Here is a 6,000-nt window from a genome sequence, read left to right as displayed (position 1 = left end):
AAAGTTGCGAAAATGCATATATCCACCTAGTTTATTGTTCTGTAGGAACATTTTCTAGTGATTCAGTGTATCATTGTGCCTCTCTAAATGTACCCATGTTTAAGGTTGAATTGGTATGAATATCTTTGTCTAAAATACACTTTAGAAGTTTGCATCATTTACATATGGTAACTGATTTTTACAGGGTTTTTTAAAATGTTTTTACCATATCAGTTACCATAATTACAGAAGGTTGTCAAAAATTACGTTTATAGAGACAGGAACACTTCTATCAGCATACCAGTCACCGTGTCATCCCCCAGAAATCAGACAGTTACTTCTAACTGCAAGCCTCCTTTAGGGCAAGAAAAAGGGTCACCTACAGCTCTGCCTAGTCTCTATTGGATGCAATGGGTAAGATCCCACCTTTAAAAATGCTTTCAGTTATACTCACTACCGCTGACTCATCTGAGGTCCAGTGAAAGAAATGCAGCTGATAACGAGAACAAGGAGAAAGTGTGCAAGAAATTTCCTTTACACGTTATCTCGGTAAGTACCCCCACTAAAGTCAGTACCAAGAAGAAAGGTTTAAAAGGTCAGATCAAGTTTAAAAGTGCCCCTGCCTTCCCATCACTGCCCTGAAATTTGTTTTCTAATGTCTGTGAGTGGGTGTGTTTCGCCTCTGTGACAAAAATGAAATTCCTGCTTCATAGGTAGGTTTTTATCGTGTAAGGCATATGCATGACCTCAATTCTCCTTTTCTTGCCTATTGAGCAAATGAGAGTTTAGCAGCAAAAGGAGTTACCACCTCAGCATTATCTAATACTTGTGCGTATTGCATGCACATATGCTTGGATAAAAACGTTTAACAGCTGACACAAGTTGAAATAAAACACTTCCCCTCCACCCCCAGTAATGCTTCTTTCACACAGCCTTAAGGAATCTCCTGGCAGGAGGACAATTTGACGAAAAATCAGGAGGAGAAAAGGGAAAGGTATGCCAGGAAACACACCTCCGGTCTGTGCTGGTGGTTGAATTCTTGATGAGTTCCACAAAGAATCCTTCTTAAGGTTCACATAAAACCTGGTTACAGATAGTGGTGACTTTCCAAACGGCTTTGCAGAAGCAAATAGAAGCAGTGCAGCTCACCGGTGAAGCTCAGTCCTACCATATGAATGAGGAAATGTGCCAGAGGAGTTTTATTCACTGCCGTTAATTTATACGTGAGTGTTAGATTGACCCTGCCACCCCGGTGGGCACCAGCTCCACAGACTGACCTGTCAGTGGGATCTGCATGGAGTTTGGCGCTAACTGTGGGATCTGGGATAAAACCCACTTTTGGGAACTACGCCTTTTGTGCCTAAAACATGAGCGGTTCGGTGTTCGTGCGGGACGGGGAAGGCACGGCATGTCCGGGCATCAGGGATCGGCCCGGGATTGCGGGTGGGAGCCGGCCTGGCAGCCCCGGCCCGCGCCCCCTGGCGGCCGGGGGGCAGCGATACGGGGGTCTCCCGTGGGCCATGGCAGCCTTACGGGGGAAGCCGCTCTCAGCCGCACATTAGGGGTGGTCTCCTGGCGTCCGCCCGCTCACCTGTGGAGAAGGCGGCTGGTTAAAGCTGAACCCGAGCGGGCCGAGCACGGGTTTTAGGACAGTCCTCGTAGCTCGCCTGACTCGTCTCCCAGGGAGTGCTCAGGGCTCGGTGCTGCGGCTGCTGTGGGAAGTCCTCGACCGCCTCCCCATGTCCGGCGTGCCTCCAAACGGGTCGGGAGCCTGGGCAGCGCCGGGGCCGTGCCCCGCACAGCAGCCGTGCCCCGCACAGCAGCCGTGCCCCGCACAGCAGCCGTGCCCCGCACAGCAGCCGTGCCCCGCACAGCAGCCGTGCCCCAGCGTTTCACCGCGGCGCAGGTCACCACCTGCTCGAGGGAGGCACACAGCCCTCCCTGCCTTGTTGGCCTTTGCTGAAATTGAAGTGTCTCTTGGCTCCAAGCCATGTGAAAGCTCTGAAGCATGTGGGTTATGGGCACTGGGTTTGGCCACCCCTTTAGTCGACAGTGTAAGAAACAGCACTCGGTTCAGCACCGCAAGCTGTGCTGTTCCTCCTACACCAGTCAGATCACGTCCAGTGCTCACACTGGTGCGTGGTGTATATAAAACCTCACGGAAATTAAAAGGTCCTTCTACTGAGAGTCGTAAAAGGTAATCAGTTCCAGTGTGGGTCAAACAACAAAATGCTCCTGGGAATAATTTGGACTTTGTTTCTTCAGTTAAACCAGAATGAATCTACTAGTGATTCATATTTCCATGGTGTATAGACCTTGTGCACGTGACCATCCTTTGTTCTAAAATTAAGTCTGTCCCTTCTGTCCCTTTATTTTGTAAACCATCAATTCATAAGGATTTAAGGAAGGATAAAAACTCCTGTAAATTATTATGCTTTCACAGTGTTAAGGAATGCAGGAGGGAACTTTCCTGAGTTTTTTTTTAATACAGTCTACTCTTAAATCGTACTCTCAGATTTATCATGAGCTTTGCATGCAGACCAGACCATGAACTAGTTTAACTAGAGTTATTTTGGCATCAATTTAGCTGCAGTGCTGTGAACTGTCAGGTGGACACACTGAGAAACAACGTATAAATGTTACATTAGCACATTAACACAGGGTTTTAAAGGTATTTAGTTAAGTAGGAGGAAAAAGGGGTCTAGATGAGACAGCACAAGCTTTGTGCATAGATTAATTTTTCCTTTTGTCTGGATTTTGCCTGCATAGGAACTCTGCTTAATTCTGGGTCAGATGACTGATGTAAGTACGTTTGTCCCACCAAGGGAGATTTGCCTTGAAGTATCTCAAATATCTGTCATAGCATGCTTTCCTCATATAGTAGTAGTAAAGATAAAAATCCATCTCAATCAGCTGACTTATACGCTCTTTCCTTCTGCACTTAACTGTAATCTATTAATTCCTTTGACAGCCAATAACTATGTATTTCAAGAGATAATTATTTCCCCCTATATGAATATGTTCCAAAGCCTTTGCAAAAGGTGTGTGAGAGGAAAAGCTCATTAGTGTGTTTGAACTAAAGAAATTACGTGTAGAGTGTACAGTAAGATGAAAAAGTATCCAGAAGGAGGGAATGTTACCCATGTAAATTCAATCATACTAAAATTACTCTTTCATTTATTATAAAACCTGATTATTTTTTCCTAATAGAAATATTATGAATGAGTAAGATCTGCAATTTTTCTAAAGGAATATGGACAAAATCTTTAAAGATTCAGCGGTGCTCAGTATGTCAAAACACTTGAGCAGCTTGTAAGATCAGAACCCAAAGGCCAAGCAAGGATGCAGCCACCTGGGAGGCTGATTAAGGTAAAATGAAAAGTTCTTATAGGGGTTCTATTGTAGCTGTTGTTTAAATAATCCTATCTGAACTTAACCACTGTACTAAAAAAATAATCAAGTCTTGCAGGTTACTTGTGCTTATGCAACTTGAAAACAAAATCTATCAGTTGAGCCAGGTCCTTGGCTCTACTCCACTAGTTCAAAACATGTCTAGAGCCAGCTTAACTGCCCCAGCCATAACTATTTTCACTTTTCCAGAAACAGTTCTGCCAGTCATAGACCTGCTGAGACAGCGTACACTTCCGTACTTCTGAACTTTGACTCCCAGAACACAGGCAAAGAAACAAAAGGCATAGGAAGTATGAACCTGCTCTACAGTACCTCTCTGCCTCTGGAATGCTCCCCCTGGACTAGGAGCAGCTGATTAATTCTTTAAACATCACAAAACAAACTCCAGGATAATTAAACAAAGTGTTCACCATACCTTTTGGGTTCCCTCCCCATACTTTTTTAAAATTTGTCATCTTTGGAGATAGGAAAGAATAAGCACTGAAAAGCTATTTAATGTCAACTGTTAGGGTTTGCTTTTCCTTGGTCTTCAGTGAATCATCCAAGGTATCATTTTGGAGTTCCTGTTGCTTGTTTTACACAAAAATGCTCTCAAGCTTCTGTCTGATGAGGCAGTAATGACAATTTGTGGAGTAATAAAAAAGATGCCAACATTTTATAATGTTTAAAAATGTTAATAATAAACATCAAAAGGTTATAATCTGTTGACAGTCATCTACTTGATTTATACAGCTGGCTGCCCTACTGGCTCTTCTTTCAGGCTAACTGGAGGGTGCTCTGACATACGTGTCTTTGGAGAGTGGTAACTCCGGAAACATTCAGGTAGCAGCTATCCAAAACAATGGGTTGAACTTGGAGGCCTGAGTAAGAAGTACTCCAGGCAGTACATGCAATTTTCCCAGGTGAATTAATTAAGAGCAAAGGCCTCCAGGAGCAAAAATACCCACCAACCCCAAAACAAAACAGAACAAAAAGACCAACACTCTGTCTAGCAGTTGCCTAGAGCAAGGGGATGGGAATTCTGGTTTTGTGTTCCTGTTGCCTAGAGTAATGTAAAACCTTTAGCCTTTTACAACTAGCAACAAATCCTGGGGGTGACTGGGTATTACACTGTGTGAGATGGAAGAAGAAAGAAAAATAGAGAAAGAGCCCTTTGGGGCATTGAATCAGCCTGAGGGCCAAGCGCAGGGTTTGGGAACAAGAAATTGCTTACTATCTGTTTATTTACAAAGACTTTAAAGGAAGGGAGAGAGTTGATACAGCTCCTTTGTCCTCCTGATAGACATACTAATTCAAACTTTCCAATAATAACTTCTAAAGCCAGGAAGAAAATGTTATTTTTCCCTTTTTGACAATCAGATGTTTAGTGGGAGGAACACTCAATGTGCATCTAAGAGATAGGTGATGCCAGTTATGAGGAGAACTTCACACCCTCAAACTAAACCTGTTTGGTTGCCAGTATAGTAAGCAGCCTGAACAGTACAGGGATAGGTTTATAGTCATTTAAAGTGTAGTAGGTAACACATAACAAACCTTATCTAGAGACACCATAAACTTGTATGGCTTGCTTAGCAAAATAAAATGATGGCTAATGTTCTCCAAAGACAGGCTGTCTAGGTTTGACTGAGAAGGGAACAGAACAAGGACACCTGAGAAAGATTCTGATTTCAGCCTGTCTAAAGCTGGTTCACTGATGTAAGTAATCACATCCTGTCCTCTGTTTCTGCAGGTACATGAAACACTGGTCCAAAGAAAGATTTTCATCCATGCCATATTTTGGAAGGTCACGTAGCAACAGCAGTGAACACATGACAGCCAAAAAATTAAAAGGCAACACAGGTACCTGTTTGAAAGTACTCTTTCCATCATTTCAACACTCACCTTCTCCTAATTTTCTCCATCTCCTTCTCACTTTGGGTGAACTTTGTCTCACAAAAAGATAAGAAAAATATTATGCACCAGATTATTCACCTGATTCCTGATTCTGACACTCTGCAAGGAAAGTGGTATGTAGATGTTATCTATACAAGATGAACTTTACCTTGCCTTTCACCACCCAATTTTAAATACAATATATAACATTTCTGTTAATGTTGCCCGTTTCAGCTTGTTGTGTTTTTTTTTATATCTTTGAACTTATTACAGTTTCCTAGAATTTATAGTTCCAGAGTAATTTAGATCAGTAGGAAAAATAAATTGGTAGCGTTACTTTAAGTGCATCCTTATCAATGAGAAACACAGCTCAGCGCTGAACTGTCATATCCAGCTTTACAGCAGCAGTGTACATCAAAAGTTAGCCTGCTCTATGTTATACAAAGTTTTGGGGGGAGAAAGAAGTCACAGTTCCTTGGGATATTTATAGTATTTAAGAATGCTTTTAAGTAACTTGTAATGGCAGATGCCATAGGGTACTCTGTCATAAGTGGTTTTCCTTTTCATAACAAGTAATGCATATTATGGTGCATTTCAAGCCAGGCCCACAGTAAACTTTGTAGAAAAAATAAAGACCATGTCTGTATTACTGTATGAATTCCATTTGGATCTTGTTAATGCCATGTTGTGTTTTGATTTTGTTTTGGATACAGCTCTTAAGTGGAGTTTTTAGCCTTG

This window comes from Myiozetetes cayanensis, unplaced genomic scaffold (assembly GCF_022539395.1).
Source record: "Myiozetetes cayanensis isolate MyiCay16 unplaced genomic scaffold, myiCay2020 scf6-25, whole genome shotgun sequence".
NCBI lineage: Eukaryota > Metazoa > Chordata > Aves > Passeriformes > Tyrannidae > Myiozetetes > Myiozetetes cayanensis.
This window is presented reverse-complemented; position numbering follows the sequence as displayed.